The 18,046-nt window shown below is 35.7% G+C and overlaps 1 long non-coding RNA gene across 1 annotated transcript in view; it reads left to right on the top strand.

The window, feature by feature from the left end:
- Positions 1-273: 273 nt before the first annotated feature.
- Positions 274-18,046, top strand: part of LOC126751197 (uncharacterized) — a 36,899-nt gene continuing 19,126 nt past the window's right edge. Inside the window, exon 1 of the long non-coding RNA XR_007665858.1 lies at positions 274-728. This is a non-coding gene — a long non-coding RNA (uncharacterized LOC126751197). The remainder of the gene's footprint in view (positions 729-18,046) is intronic.

Here is an 18,046-nt window from a genome sequence, read left to right on the forward strand (position 1 = left end):
TCTTGTTTCTGCCCAGAAAAATAACATAATTATTTAAGGCGTGTAATACAAAATGAAAATATATATATGTATATATTTTTGCATCAGTTGTGAATTATAAAAATTAAAAGAGTAATAAAAATCATCGTTAAACAACAATTATTTAGAAAAAGAAAAAATGTATAGCAGTGTTAAACTTAAACAAGAAATTTTGGAAAAAATAAGTTTGTTTATTTTTTGTGGAAAATAATTTTGTTTATCTACTTGCTACTTCTTTGTTTATATTTTAGCAAATATTTGCAAAGTGGAAGTATTAAAAAACAGATAAAAATCTTAACCAAATTAAAAATATAAAAAAATGTATGTGAAAAATTTAAAATTAAGGAATACAGATTAAAATAAAACCAAAATATATAAAACTTCAGAACTTTGAGTGCAAATAAACGGAAGTAATAAAAACAAAAATTTTTTTTTGCAAAAATGAAAACAACTCAGCCAATTTACTAAACTGTTCACTAGTCACCGAGATTTTGAACCGTAATTTCACAATACCTAAAAATATTTACATACTTTAAAAATAAAATCGCTCTTCATTTACATAAATCGGAAAGCAAAACTAATAAAATACTCAACATTCACCACTGAGAAGAGCGTAAAAATTTCCGTCCCTTCGGCAGCGTACATTTTCCAAGGATAAGTGATGTGAAGTGGAGCTCTCAGAGGCTTTAAGAAAATATTCAGCAGTGTTGGTATGTTTCTTACCATACAAATATTATAAAGTGTTGTTGTGTTACTTTCAGCAAAAAAAAAATTGTTTTTGATTAAAAAAGGAATTGATATCTCCGAGGCGTTAATAAGGTTACATGTGAAAGCTGTATTTATTTACAGTTAGTGAATTCATAATTTAGGCACAACAACAAGGAGTGAGAAAAGTTAAGCTTTTTATGGACGTCAAGTAAAAATCTGCAATCAACCAGAATAATAAAGCGAACAAAATTTATTCCCAACTCCTTTCATAAACATGTGCATAATGTCTCCGGAATGATTTTCACCGCAATTTGCTGTTTGTGGAATATAGGAATTTGTAATCGGAATTTAAAAAAATGGGTTTATAAAATGAGCAAATAATATTTCAATTTAATTTCAATAGAATATTTAACATTTGAAATATAGTAATACTTACTTGTTATAGGTGTTTAAAAGACTAAGCAGTTTATAAAAGAAAATTAAAAAAAAATCAATTCAATTCAAATTAAGAAAATCATAAATTTTTTTATAATGCTTATTAAAGAAAGCCAAAGAGTTATTATTATCATTATGTGTACTTCGATTTCAAAACTATATTAAACACCTCTGCTCATAGCCTGAAAAAACCAAAAATATATGGTGCAATGAAATCAATATTTATATCAACTTGCATGGACCAAAAATCAAAACTAAAAAATACCTTCATGTTGACAAACTTTTATTTTAAAAAATTATGAATTTGACATTCATTATTCGCCGAAATCATGAATAGATAAGAATCAAATTTGACCATCTTCAAGTAAGTTACATCTGACAAACTCAGCCGAAAAGGAATATTTAATATATTGAGTTGATATGGAAAACGTTAATCAGAGGATCGGAATTGATCTTATTAAGGATTTTTTGTTTGAACCGAAGCCTAAACCAATTTTATATATATCTGGGAGTGATTATGTGTAAATGGACAGAATATATGTATATTCATGCATAAATAAACACTTTCTTAAGTATAGAGCTTGACAGTTTTTCAACATTTTTATCACACAGATGCCCTTTGCTACTGCGTGGCAGTGGTCCGACTATGCTCATCTACTAACTCGACTTTTCTTTATTTTCAAGGAAACCAAGTATGTATAAGGTTAGGTTAGGTTGGTCTTACGACGCTCCTAGGCCTTTAAGAGACCCATTGAGACACCACTGGGGCTAAAGCTCCGTCAATATATTGTTTCCTCTCTGAACCACACCGTATTTCTGATGATGTTCATCAATACAAAAAGTTTTAAATGAGCAACCTTCCAAAAGTCGTCGAGAAACCCTCGACTCTTGCAACCTTTTTGCTTAAGAGTAGAATAGTTTTGTTCAATTAACGGTTGTATTCATCATATAACTAAGCGAGATAGATATATGTATATATGATCAAGATGATGACGGACAGGCAAAAATCCGGATATCAACTCATCTCGTCGCCATGATCTTTTATACATACATTGTAATTATATGTATAACTACAAGTCTATCTTATTAATTTTTAGGTGATACAAGCCAGTGTTTGATGAACAAAACTAGTATACTCTGTAGCAACATGTTACGGGAGTATAAAAATATTTGCTGGTACTTGCCTGCCTTTTAATATTTGGCAATATTGAGTTCCCTAGAAACATCGCAACAAAACTACCTTACAAGATTGTGCATTTGAAATATATGAGCATAGAATTTGCTTAGGAAAATTAACTTTCCTACAGTTCTATCCAATTGTTTCGAAGAAATTATGTACTTATAACAATCTACTGTGAAAACGCCGTTTCAAGGCGTTCCACTCATATCCAAAAATATTGCTTAATTTTCAGAAATGTGTTATAATATATATACATATATATATAAATATACTATAATATACAACAAAAAAATCGATTTTAGAAAAAACAGACGTTGTTACTCATATCCCCTAAAATTAAAAATAGAATAATCAAAAATAATTGCCGACGATATTACCAGACGTTTGTGCAGCCAAAACAACATTCATCCAGACATTCATGGCAGAGAAATGTTTATTTGCTAAAGCTAAATTAACAAACATTAATAATGAACAGAGAACTGAAATCTTAATGGTTTTTGAAAATATTTAACCAAAAAATGTGTAAAATCTTTGCTGCTGCACGCATTCAATAAAACAAATATTTATTTGGCATAATTTGAAAATATTTCCAAATCGATTGCTGTTAGTGTAAGTATTTCCTAATTGTAACATTATACTGTATGCCTGTATGTCTTTGGGTAGACTGTGATACCTACTGATAACGCCAGCGCCAAGCACTTAAGATAAAGAGATTAAGTTTGAAAGGCAATTTTCGAAATTAGGGAAAATGTTTAAGCAAATATTCAAATTTCATAAAGTTTATTTAATGTTTGTCTTTTAAAAATACCGTTTGTAATAAGATTTCTACATATGAGGGTTGGTTGGTTTGATCAAGTTTCAAGTACATTTCATTTTGTTTACACATATTTCAGTACATTTTAAGTTCTCTATATTTTCAAATATTATATTGGGTAGTCGAAAAAGTCTTTTCGTATTTTGTCAATAGATAGTCCAAAGTTAAGATGGATTTATTATACTCCATAATATTATGCTCAGACATAGATCAATATATTCGCTTATACATACAAACATATAAATTTTTTCAATGGAAACATATTGTAGCAATAGTAAAAATTTATTTGCACTTGTCATACACGTCATACGGTACGTACAAGGGGCGTTCCAAAGTAAACAGGACTTTAAAAAAAACAGAACAAATGTATTTTTTGACAAAATCAATTTATTTTGTTCAAAATAGTCTCCTTCTGCGTCAGTACAGCATTTTGCACGGTTCAAAAGCATGTCGAATGAGTGTTTTAGCTCGTTGGCCGGTATGGCATTTTTCCGAAAAGGAAGAAGTCGCACGGTGCCTTATCAGGTGAATACGAGGAGTGGTTTATGGTTAAAATGTGATTTTTGGTCAAATAAACCTCTTTAATGTTGTCCTTCGAATGTTGGATTCTGGGCAATTTTTGGTCGTCAGTCAATTTGTGCGGAACAAACCGTGCACACACCTTTCGTAAGCCCAAATGTTCGGTCAGAATGCGATAAGTTGATGTTTTGGAGATGTTCAATTCCTTTTCCATGAATGTCAAGGATGATTTCGGCTGATTTTTGACGAATTCACGCACAGTTTCGATGGAATTTCCGGTGATCACGGATTTTGATTAGCCCACATCATCATGATTTATGTCCTCACGGCCACTTTGAAAACGTTGAAACCACTCGTGCACTCTGCTACAAGATAGGCAATCATTGCCATAAACTTGTTTCCTCAATTGAAACGTTTCGGTAAAAGTTTTACCAATTTTAAAACAAAATTTAATGTTGACACTTTGTTCGAAGCTCATTTTCGCGATAACACAAACATACTGACACTTAAAACGAGATAACTTCACTTCCAATCAATGAAATGTCATGAAATTCTCACTGGACAATCGATAAAGATAGCAGATTCTAACCAGTCGACATATAGACGGCGCACAGTGGTGCCGCTTCATACAAGCCGCGGCAAAAAATAGAAGGAATCGAGGTAGGGCTTTGAAATTTGGCACACATCTCTCATATTGCCAAATTAGATGAAAAAAAAAATTTTGTTAAAATCCGCCCACAACCACGCCCACCTCCCATATAACACAAAAATAAAAAATCATCCTACAGTAACAAAATTTTCTACAGTGTAATATTTTGTAAATATAAGCTTGTCCAGAAAAAATAAAGCAAATCCGCCCACAATTACGCCCATCTCCCATATAATATAATCACAAAAGTTTCAATATTTTCGCTGTTATTAATTCTGTTAAAAATTCTCAAACGGATCACAATATTTTATTTCTTTTGCCATTTCAAAATTTCGTGTTTTGTTAATTTTTTTTCACCCGTTTGCACTTCTCTTGGTATCACATACGACACATACGAACGCCAAACCCTTTGAGGGTTTTACTATACTGACCTAGTACCATCACCTTGACTTGGAATTTCTCACTCCCCAGATGGGCTGTTGTACTGTGTAATTAGTTCAAAGAATATAATGCATCTAAACTAGTATTTTGTTGTTGTTGTATAACGAGAGACAACTCCAAAAAATAACAACAAAGCAACAAACCGAACAATCAAAAAAACAAATAAAACAACGAAGCAGGCAAAAAAACAAAGCAGCGAAGCAGGCAAAAAAAACAAAGCAACGAATCAAGCAAACAAACAACGCAGTTGCAGTTGCAGTAGATTAAAATGCTAATTACTCATGAATTGGCAGCTAATTGCAGCTGATTTTTTTTTCTATCGATTAAGGAGATTTTAAAGTTTATTTTGTGTAAGTGGCTAACCTGCGCGCTCCTGCGCACAACAGTTATATTCTGTTGAAGTTGTGAAATATATGATTTTTTTGGACCATGAAAAAACATCATATTAAAAAAAATCTTGAAAAAGAAAGAATACATTTGATGATGTAAATCACATCTATATAATTGGTTTTAATAAATAAAACCTTTACAATTGATATTTTATGGTTAACTTTTGAGTTTTAACCTTTGCAATATTCATCACATTTTTCTGAGTAACTTTGATACTTTGTTGATACTTTGTGGACTTTGAAGCTCTCCCAACAAAAAACCATTGAATATATCAAGCCCAAGTATTCGGATAATGTTATTTGATTAGTTCTTAGCTTAAATTGAAAAGATGGTACAAATTTGGAATGATAAAAAAAATCCTTTTGTTCCGCTCTGGCACCACTGTGCGGCGCCACCAGGAGGCGCTAGATTCAAAATGTCCTGTTTACTTTGGAACACACCTTGTATATGAAATTGTCGTTTATAATCTGCGCTGATGCACCATATGTACCGTAAATAGGAGTCTCGGTATATTTCTGTCTCCTCAAAACTGATTAATTTGACTGATGTTATATACTACATATATATACGTTTTTAGTATTTTTTTTTTGATAATTGTAGTATGGTTTCGTTAATGCGATGTAATTTAGATTTGAAAACAGATCAGATAAGATATGTCAGGAGTGGCTGATCAATAAAAGCGTATTTCCTTTTTGGACTGAAAAATGTATTCTGAAAAATTGAACTTAAGTGGAAAATAGCAAATCAAATAATATGGATGTATAGAATGTTTTGCAGTAAGAAAGAACATATTGATAGTAATCGTATATGTATATAACTAGCAATAACCCCTTCACAAGGCCACCTGAAAGCTTCCCTTTTTGACGTGAACATGAGTACGGAACACACGTACGGGCATGAACAGTCTATAACGTTACACAATATGAAAGGTGACAACCGACACTGTCACTTCATGGTAACGCAGCCAAAAGTTCTCTTTGACATAATCGTCATTTTCTTTCATTTGTTGTCACGACAATAAATGGATTCAACAAATACCCGTCTCAAACTTAATTATATGAGCGTTGCTTTTAAATAATGTTCAACATAGTTCACAATTTTTTTCTTAAACCTACATATACATTTTTTATATATGGGCCATTCCATCAATTGGCTTCATGGTTTTGTACGTTCCCATGCTGTTCATGGGATCTTCTTCTTCTTCTTAATTGGCGTAGACACCGCTTACGCGATTATAGCCGAGTTAACAACAGCGCGCCAGTCGTTTCTTCTTTTCGCTACGTGGCGCCAATTGGATATTCCAAGCGAAGCCAGGTCCTCCTCCACTTGGTCCTTCCAACGGAGTGGAGGTCTTCCTCTTCCTCTGCTTCCCCCTGGAGTATGAGTGTTTTCGTCCAACTAGACAACATGACCTAGCCAGCGTAGCCGCTGTCTTTTAATTCGCTGAACTATGTCAATGTCGTCGTATATCTCGTACAGCTCATCGTTCCATCGAATGCGATATTCGCCGTGGCCAATGCGCAAAGGACCATAAATCTTTCGCAGAACCTTTCTCACGAAAACTCGTAACGTCGACTCATCGGTTGCTGTTATCGTCCAAGGCTCTGCACCATATAGCAGGACGGGAATTATTAGTGACTTATAGAGTTTGGTTTTTGTTCGTCGAGAGAGGACTTTACTTTTCAATTGCCTACTCAGTCCGAAGTATCACCTGTTGGCAAGAGCAATCCTGCGTTGGATTTCCAAGCTGACATTGTTGGCGGTGTTAATACTGGTTCCTAAATAGACGAAATTATCTACAACTTCAAAGTTATGACTGTCAACAGTGACGTGAGAGCCGAGTCGCGAGTGCGATGACTGTTTGTTTGATGACAGGAGATATTTCGTCTTGCCCTCGTTCACTGCCAGACCCATTTTCTGTGATTCCTTGTCCAGCCTGGAGAAAGCAGAACTAACGGCGCGGGTGTTGAGGCCGATGATATCAATATCATCGGCATACGCCAACAGCTGTACACTCTTATAGAAGATGGTACTTTCTCTATTTAGTTCTGCAGCTCGAACTATTTTCTCCAAAAGCAGGTTGAAGAAGTCGCATGAAAGGGAGTCGCCTTGTCTGAAACCTCGTTTGGTATCGAACGGCTCGGAGAGGTCCTTCCCGATCCTGACGGAGCTTTTCGTGTTGCTCAACGTCAGTTTACACAGCCGTATTAGTTTTGCGGGGATACCAAATTCTGACATCGCGGCATAAAGGCAGCTCCTTTTCGTGCTGTCGAAAGCAGCTTTGAGATCGACGAAGAGGTGGTGTATGTCGATTTTCCTTTCACGAGTCTTTTCCAAGATTTGGTGCATGGTGAATATCTGGTCGGTTGTTGATTTGCCAGTTCTAAAGCCACACTGATAAGGTCCAATCGGTTTGTTGACGGTGGGCACACAATACGCTCGATAGAACCTTATATGCGATGTTGAGGAGGCTAATCCCACAATAGTTGGCGCAGATTGTGGGGTCACCCTTTTATGGATTGGGCATAGCACACTTAAATTCCAAGCGTTGGGCATGCTTTCGTCCGACATATTTTACAAAGAAGCTGATGCATGCTCCTTATCAGTTCTTCGCCGCCGTGTTTGAATAGCTCGGCCGGCAACCCATCGGCCGCCGCGGCTTTGTTGTTCTTCAGGCGGGTAATTGCTATTCGAACTTCTTCATGGTCGGGCAATGGAACGTCTACTCCATCGTCATCGACTGGGGAATGGGGTTTGCCTTCTCCTGGCATTATACTTTCACTGCCATTTAACAGGCTGGAGAAGTGTTCCCTCCATAATTTAGTCGGCCAACTTATCAAGCTCTTCATACTCACGTATTTCGGCCTCTTTCTTTTTCTGTCTGTAGATGCGTCTCGCTTCCCTCTTCAACTCTCGGTATCTATCCCATCCCGCACGTGTTGTGGTCGATCGTAACGTAACAGACTACCTACTGTTTTCTCTCCGCTGCGACACGACCTGCTCGTCGTACCAGCTGTTCTTTTGCATTTTTCCTTTATACCAAAATCTTAACGAGTGCTCTCAGAGAGCACGAGTAGAGACTCGTTCTGCTGTCTGTTGTGATTGCAGCTTCTCGACGTCGAACCTTCCTTGTGTTTGTTGACGTACGTTTTTTTCTGCACAGAGGCGGTTGCGAATCTTGGCTGCAACAAGATAGTGGTCGTTGTTAGGACCTCCGAGCGTACGCACGTCTAGAACACTGGAGACATGTCTTCCGTCTATCACAACATGTTCGATCTGGTTGGTGGCTTTTCGATCCGGAGACTGCCAGGTAGCTTGATGTATCTTCTTGTGCTGGAATCTAGGACCACAGATAACCATATTTCGGGCCCCGGCGAAGTCAATCAGCCTCAACCCATTTGGGGATGTTTCGTCGTGGAGGCTGAATTTACCGACCGTAGTGCCAAATATACCTTCTTTGCCTACCCTGGCGTTAAAGTCGCCAAGCACGATTTTGACATCGTGGCGAGGGCAGCTCTCATAAGCGCGTCTCTCTCCCACCACGAATCCAACACCAAACTTGCGCTCCTTTATATGGCCTCTGTAGTGAATGTCACAAGGACCTACTCGTCTCTGTGCTTGTCCCGTCCATTGCATTTCTTGGACGGCGGTGATGTCAGCCTTTATTTTCGCGAGGACATCAACCAGCTGGGCAGCGGCACCTTCCCAATTAAGGGTCCGGACATTCCAGGTGCATGCCCTGATATCATAGTCCTTATTTCGTTTGCCATGGTCGTCATCAAAAGGGAGGTTACTCCTCCGAGGCTTGTTGTTCCTTTTCATTGGGGGTGTTTTTTTTTTACGTGGCGGGTTCCAAACCCAGCGCACAACCCTATGTAGGGGATGTGTCGCCTTCTCACATTAGCTCGCCTTCGAACGGATGTTCTTAGGCTACCCAGAGGATACTTGGTCAAAGACCGGAAGTAGTGAGCTGCTTGAGCTATGTGTAAAAGAATCGTTTCTGGCCACTCCCAAGTGAATGGCGATCAGAGAACTTTCCTCACTTGCGTGAACTTCTACACATAACGCCATCCTCCTGTTCATGGGATAAGAGTCGCATATTTTTGAACATTGATTTTTATGTAAAATTGAACGGGAAATCGAATGGAAAAGTCAATTTTGAAAAATAGTTGGTGGAGAAGCACAAAAAACTGTGTTTTTGGAAAAAAATGTTTTTTTTTTGGATTTTGAATTTTTTTGGATTTTAAAAATATTTCTATCAGAAAGCTGAGAGCGTTTTACATAAAAATGTATAACTTCAAAACTTTTTGCGCTCAATTTTCAGGTCGCTAAAAAATAAAAGAAAATATTTTTATTTGATCGGAATACGGGTACAAAACCATGTCGCCAATTGATCGAATGACCCATATCAACATCAATATGGATAGTGCAAACCAACAAAAAATGAATACATCCATTTGCCAATCCAAAGATGTCCGCTTGTCAATGATGACCATGATATTGGGTAAATAAGCAAACCACTTTTTGCTATTTTACCGCTAGAGGCATTACTCAAAAATTCGAAATTTAAAAATTTTCAGAACGGATGCAACCGAATCATTGTCTTCGCCGTAAACTTTACATATTTCATTAGTGGCTTGTGTGGCATTCTTCCCATTTTTATACAAAAATTTCAAAATTTGTATAGCGAGTTTCTTCATTATTTTAAGTTATTTTTGAACAGCTGTAATTTTTTTTCAACTTTCCCAAATTTAACTTTGGCTAAATTAAGCCTAAAATCTCACCTCTCCAACACTGTATGGCACAATGTGTTTGGTAACACTGGAGATATATGACTGCATATTGACAAAATACGAAAAGACTTTTTCGACTACCCAATAATTAAAACAAGTATTGTTAGCATATTTGTTCAACCGAACAAAATATCAGGTATCAATAGCACACCCTCTTTTCATTGAATTAGATAACATCGGTACAACAAGGGACAACTACGAATGTTTTTAACGAAATTATATATTTTATTCCAGCAACCCACAATTAATTTCCTGTCGTAAAAAAATTGCTTTCGGCTGTCCACTTCCTAGAAATTACACTACAAGTAATTGCTACAAATTATTGCTATTGATTTATGTTAGCAGATATCCTGCCTTGCACAGGATATACCATCGTTATTGCTCTTTTCGGAATGCCAACCATTTGATTGCTTTTTATCACAATTTTGCTGCGTCCGCGGAATATCTTCATTTTATTTTCTTCCACTTAAATGACCGTCATAATGACTTTACTATTCCCGTAACACGTGCGAGTAATATGTACATATGTATAATTGAGAGTTTATTTTTCCATAATTTTTATTTTTTAAGGTATAACCCTTTTATGCTTCATGAATTGTAGTAATTTGTTTTGACCCACGTCCGGCGAAATTCTCGTGGTGATTATTTGCCGAATATGAAGGAAGAATTTCAAAACATTTTAATGCACCAAAATATATGTACTTGTGTAGTATATAAATATAAACTGCGAAAAATTATAGAATTATTTTTTTTTGAAGCGATTGCAATAACGGACGGGAATTTACAGAGCTTAGTTTTTATTCGTCGAGAGAAGATTTTACTTTTCAATTGCCTACTTAGTCCGAAGTAGCACCTGTTGACAAGAGTTATTCTGCGTTGGATTTCGAGATGGCATTGTTGTTAGTATTAATACTGGTTCCAAGATAGACGAAATTATCTACGACTTCGAAGTTATGACTGTCAACAGTGACGTGAGAGACGTATTTGCTTTCCTTCCTTATCCAGTCTGGAGAAAGCAATACTCACGGGGCGGAATTTGAGGCCAAAGATATAAATATCATCAGATACGCCAGCAGCTGTACACTCTTATAGAAGATTGTACCTACTCGATTAAGTTCTGCAGCTCGAATTATTTTCTCCAGCAGTAGATTGAAGAAATCACACGGCCTACACGTTCTTCAGGGCTCTCGCTGAATTTTCAAGTGCAAAGCTGACAAGCCTTTGAATTGATTGGTGCTACAGCAGCGATTAATTTAAAAGCATAACAGTGTGATATGGAACTGGATACTGGGTAGTTGGAAATATCATGAACTTCTCACTATCTGCCTATGGATCTATTAAATCTTCCCTATTCATACTATATACGCACAGGCTCGGTTTAAAAATATGGCTCACAACTTCAGCTTATTATATTTTCGAATCACCAAACCAATAATGTTTGTGTTGAGCTAAATTTTCTAGCGGGCGTGTTGTGCTTAAATATTTCAGTAGATAAAATAAAATAAATTAAATTATCGAGCAATGGTCTAAACATTAAATTCACCTTGATTCAATTTGTCTCGTATCCGCCAAAGAAACACTTTCGTCCATATTTGACGAATGTATCAAATGTATGTACAGTGGGGAACAAAAATGAGTATGTACAAGTTTTAAGAAGCTTTTTATCCCTCTAGCTCATATTCAATTCCGAAGTAAATGGTTAACAATATAAAAAAAATGAAATATCGAATTCTAAGAAAAAAACAAAACAACTCATATGTACTCAATTTTGGCTCTTACACAACCTTTCACAAAATAGATAATTTCTAGTATTAATTCATAACCCTTTATTACACAAAATACTTTGTACAAGGTTAGGCATACTTTCGACCAAATTCAATATAGATTACTTTGGAATGCTATGTCTTTTTCGCTGTACCCCTTGCCAAAACACGTCCAGATTCGTTGGGGTTGGTCGATGTTGTCCTAATCTCCATTTGACGGTTGACCACAAATTCTCAAACGGATTGAGATCAGGACTTTGGGCTGGTCACTACATCAATGAGAAATTTAGTTCGGCAAACTATTACTTCAAGATTTTGGATGTTTGTTTAAGGTCATCATCCTGTTGAGATATGACTTCATCTTTACGACAGGCACATCTTTCCACAAAATCGTATATATACTTTTGGTATGAAAAATATGCAGATATTCTCGTTTGCTCATTATTCCATAGAATTTTGTAGAGGTACTACATGCCAGAAAGTTAAGTTAAGTTCAACTGTTTTATTCTATACTGAAAATGCAGATTTTTATTTTTTACCGCTGCTATATAGCCAATGTCGAGGAGTGCTCTTCTGGCATTCCTTTTACTAACAAACTTATTTATTTTTTCAAATGCGTTCTTTGGTGTCAAGTGCTTGTTTCTTTAAGTATGTTTTATCAAAAAACGTGCGTCTACATCCGCAAAAATTCTATTGCAGCCCCTGACTATTGGTATGGGGACAAAAACTCGCCTTGGCTTATTTTAAGTGCTTTAGATATCATTCGTATTAAGACCTGCTCTTGTGATGATCATAATACTTCCCTCAATGTGTGAAGATACCTTCTAAAGTATTTTCAAGGCCAATGAAATAAATTGATGAGCTATTAAAAAAAATGTTTTTCATTTATCAAAAAGTTGTTACCAAGAGCAATGAAGCATAATATCAGTTAAATGTTTTATTTAAGTCGTGAACAATGCAAACTCACGGCAAACTTTGATATTTATACCCTTAACAGGGTATATTAAGTTTGTCACGATGTTTGTAACACCCAGAAAGAAGCGTCGGAGACCCTAGAAAATGTATATATAAATGATCAGTATTTTGAGCTGAGTCGATTTAACAATGTCCGTCTGTCTGTCTGTCCGTTAGTCCGTCCGTCCGACCGTCTGTATATGTACGAACTAGTCCCTCAGTTTTTAAGATTGAAATTTGAAATTTTGCAAACGTCATTTTCTCTTTAAGAAGCTGCTCATTTGTCGGAACGGCCGATATCGGACGACTATAACATATAGCTGCCATATAAACTGAACGATCGGAATCAAGTTCTTGTATGGAAAACTTTCACATTTGACACATTTGACATTTTCGAAGAAATTGGTCAGATCGGTTAACTAAAGCATATAGCTACTATACAAACTGAACTAAAAACTTTATTATACTCTCGCAACAATGTTGCTAACGAGAGTATTATAGTTTTGTTCACATAACGGTTGTTTGTAAGTCCTAAAACTAAAAGAGTCAGATATAGGGTTATATATACCAAAGTGATCAGGGCGACGAGTAGAGTCGAAATCCGGATGTCTGTCTGTCCGTCCGTCCGTCTGTCCGTCCGTCCGTCTGTCCGTCCGTCCGTGCAAGCTGTAACTTGAGTAAAAATTGAGATATCATGATGAAACTTGGTACACGTATTCCTTGGCTCCATAAGAAGGTTAAGTTCGAAGATGGGCAAAATCGGCCCACTGCCACGCCCACAAAATGGCGGAAACCGAAAACCTATAAAGTGTCATAACTAAGCCATAAATAAAGATATTAAAGTGAGATTTGGCACAAAGGATCGCATTAGAGAGGGGCATATTTGGACGTAAATCTTTTGGAAAAGTGGGCGTGGCCCCGCCCGTACTAAGTTTTTTGTACATATCTCGGAAACTACTATAGCTATGTCAACCAAACTCTACAGAGCCGTTTTTTTCAGGCATTTCCATACACAGTTCAATAATGGAAGAAATCGGATAATAACCACGCCCACCTCCCATACAAAGTTTATGTTGAAAATCACTAAAAGTGCGTTAACCGACTAATAAAAAACGTCAGAAACACTAAATTTTACAGAAGAAGTGGCAGAAGGAAGCTGCACCCAGGCTTTTTTTAAAAATTGAAAATGGGCGTGGCGCCGCCCACTTATGGACCAAAAACCATATCTCAGGAACTACTAGACCGATTTCATTGAAATTCGGTATATAATATTTTCTTAACACCCTGATGACATGTACGAAATATGGGTGAAATCGGTTTACAACCACACCTTCTTCCAATATAAAGCTATTTTGAATTCCATCTGATGCCTTCTCTGTATAATACGAGTATAAACATTAGGAACCAATGATGATAGCGGAATAAAACTTTACAAAAATACGGTATTTGAAAAATATTTAAATGACGGATAATGAAATCTCGATTATCACTTTACCATGCGAGAGTATAAAATGTTCGGTGACACCCGAACTTAGCCCTTCCTTACTTGTTTTTTTATATTATTAACCATATTGTTTAGAATTGAACATGAGCTAAAGGGACAAAAAGCTTTTTGAAGTTTCTTTGCTACTTCTATATTTATGCAGATATAAGGACACGAAGCACAACCTTGAACGCTATAAATACAAAACCAAAACTACATAAAATAACTTAACTAAGAACCACGATAACAAGATTAACCAAGTAAAGTTACATAATTCTTCTTTGTGTTGTGCCGTATTGTAACAACGGATGTTATTTAGACTCTACTACTACTAATACTATCATTTAACGGTCCAAGTGAGCTAGATTTAATTACTGTATTAATGCAAGGTTAGCTATCTCAATTGTTGCAGTGACACATAATATTAATTGAGATAGATATATGCGTCTGCCTGTGCAAGTTATAACTTGATTGAAACTTGAGATATCGTAATGAAATGTGGTACACATATTCCTTGCTACTCAAAGGAGGTTGGTATTGCAGATGGGCGCAATCGGAAAGTTGTCATGCCAACAAAATACCACTAAACGAAAGCTTTTAGCTCCACCTTTAGATGCAATTCGATATCTCTTGATCTGGACTATTTCAACCAAATTCGGTACTTAACATCATCATTATCCTGACATTTCTATGGGACGGTGTAAAAATCGTTCCACAACTACGCCCACTTCCCACACCAAGTTTTAAATTTTTTCTGATTTTCCCACTTTACAGCATACAAATCTAAATTAATATTATTACAAACTTTTCATAGAAAGTATCCGTCAATCATGCTACATATTAACTAAAAAATAAGTTGAATTGGATCAATAATTCCCTTAGCCCAATATACCGGGTTTTTCAATAGGGATAATATGATTTCTAAGTATCAGTTCTGCCATATTTAATATGTCATGATCTGTAATTTTTTTTCATTGTTTTCAGTAATGTTTATAATTTTACCATTAAAAGATTTACGCAGGAACAACGTTAACAAAATATTCAATAGTTTTATCAAAATAATCGTTCTCCAATTGCAACTTTTCGTGCGCTTATGCAATTTTATGGTCTTAATGATAGTCCACCTGTTCTCGTTATTCGTTGAATTATTGAAAATTTCGAGCGTAAATTTAAATTAAGCTAAATTTACAATTTGGTGCGGATTTGTGTCTGGTGGAATCATCGGTCCGTACTTCTTTCGAAACGAAGCTGATGACTGTTACTGCCAATGGAAATGGAAGAAGTTGATCTTGACAACATCTGTTTCCAACAAGACTGGGGCTTATTTCAAAAAATTGTGACATTGAATGGCCTTCAAAAAGTTGTGAATAAACACCATTAGACTACTTCTTGAATGGTTATTTACATATGTAGTCTTTCTCTTTACCGTGCAATAAACCTTAGTCTATTCAAGCTTCAGAGGTCAATACTGAACATGTTATTCGTGACATACGATTTTATTTTGTGGAAAAGGACTCGAAAACAATATAATTCATCGAAATCGATTCCAGTTAACAAAATATTCAATAGTTTTAAATAATCGTTCTCCAATTGTTTTCGTGCGCTTATGCAATTTTATGGTCTTAATGATAGTCCAATTCTCGTTATTCGTTGAATTATTGAAAATTTCGAGCGTAAATATTAATTGTGTTAAATTGGTGCTTCACACTAAATAAAAAACATTTGAAACGATTGACTGTTACTGCCAATGGAAATGCGTTTCTTGACAACATCTGTTATCTTAAAAAAACATTGAGAGAGTGTATTATATAACATTAGATAACTTGAGGGGTTATCTGAATTGGCAAATAGAAAGTTCTCTTCAGTTGACTAAATACCCCATTTTATAACAGTGTTATTTATATCAGATCGAAAATTTTACAATTCCGAATATGGTATGCCAAGTATAAATATACCGGTTTTGCACAAAGTTAAAATACCTAATTATACAAGCGTGCGCAGGTAGTAAGCATATTAAAATTTATCATGACAAAAGTAATATTATTCCATAAATATACATACATACATACATAAATACTCATGAGCGCTCGAATCGTACACTCTTGTTGTATTGGTGGGATGTAGTCGGCGTAATTAAACAATGATGCAACAAACCGTCGGTCACCAGAGCAATGGTAAATGATAAGCATTTATGAATAAAATGTCAATCATGCAGTAACTGTAAAAGTGGCTTACCAACGGAAGTTGTTTAGACAAGCCCCACATAACGGTGAATACAGGTCGCGTCAGACGCCATATGACACCAAAACGGTACTCCATAAACAATGAATATCGGTCAGTTTCTATGGCAGTTGTATGCTTTAGTGGTTCGATCTGAACAATTTTTTGTGGAGATTATGTCGATGACTTGGCTAATAATTCAAATTTGGTTTATAATAACTTAATTTTGATTGATTAGTTTATCGGTGGTTCCAAATTCTATTCAGCTTGGGGAGAAAAGGATGTACATATGTCATGTATATTCGATTGATGTCTCAATAACTGGTTTTTGATATTTCATTAATATAGGACATATATTACAGGTCATATAATTAATTTTTTTCCCCTTACCCGATTTTGGTTCACATCCGAATTATATTTTTTCAATAAAATTAGTTCAATTTAAATGATATATATTCAAAGAGATTAAATGTACTATAATAATCGATAATCATTATACTAGGGGTGTATAGTCTAGACCAGGGTAGTTGCCGATTTCATTAATATTTTGGGTCGCGTACTATTTTTAAAAGTGTGATTGCGTGTGTGTGTTGGCTAAAAAGTGATCCAGTCGAAAATAGGTAATAACAAGTAAGGAAGGGCTAAGTTCGGGGGTCACCGAACATTTTATACTCTCGCACGATAAAGTGATAGTCGAGATTTCATTATCCTCATCATTTTACATATTTTCTTATTTTGCTGTAAAATTAATTAGATTAGTAGTTCCTGAAATATGGTTTTTGGTCCATAAGTGGGCGACGCCACACCCATTTTCAATTTAAAAAAAAGCCTAGGTGCAGCTTCCTTCTGCTATTTCTTCCGTAAAATTTAGTGTTTCTGACGTTTTTTGTTAGTCGGTTAACGCACTTTTAGTGATTTTCAACATAACCTTTGTATGGGAGGTGGGCGTGGTTATTATCCGATTTCTTCCATTTTTGAACTGTATGTATATGGAAATTCCTGAATGAAACGACTCTATAGAGTTTGGTTGACATAGACATAGTAGTTTCCGAGATATGTACAAAAAACTTAGTAGGGACGGGGCCACGCCCACTTTTCAAAAGATCTAAGTCCAAATATGCCCCTCCCTAATGCGATCTTTTGTTCCAAATTTCACTTTAATATCTTTATTTATGGTTTAGTTATGACACTTTATAGGTTTTCGGTTTTCGCCATTTTGTTGGCGTGGCAGTGGGCCAATTTTGCCCATCTTCAAACTTAACTTTCTTATGGAGCCAAAAAATACGTGTACCAATGATATCTCAATTTTTACTCAAGTTACAGCTTGTGCGGACGAACGGACGGACAGACGGACGGACGGACAGCCAGACATCCAGATTTCAACTCTACTCGTCACCCTGATCACTTTGGTTTATATAACCCTATATCTGACTCTTTTAGTTTTAGGACTTACAAACAACCGTTATGTGAACAAAACTATAATACTCTCCTTAGCAACTTTGTTGCGAGAGTATAAAAAGGTATAAATTCACCCGAAACCAGAATGGTACAAAGTTGCAACAACAAATTTAAAGCACAGCAAAGTATACCTATACCTAAAACAAAATCTAGAAGGAAAATTCATCACAATACACACGCCTACTTAAAAATCAGAAACCCAAACAGAGATTCACGTATAC

The sequence above is a fragment of the Bactrocera neohumeralis genome, chromosome 2, assembly GCF_024586455.1.
Source record: "Bactrocera neohumeralis isolate Rockhampton chromosome 2, APGP_CSIRO_Bneo_wtdbg2-racon-allhic-juicebox.fasta_v2, whole genome shotgun sequence".
Lineage (NCBI taxonomy): Eukaryota > Metazoa > Arthropoda > Insecta > Diptera > Tephritidae > Bactrocera > Bactrocera neohumeralis.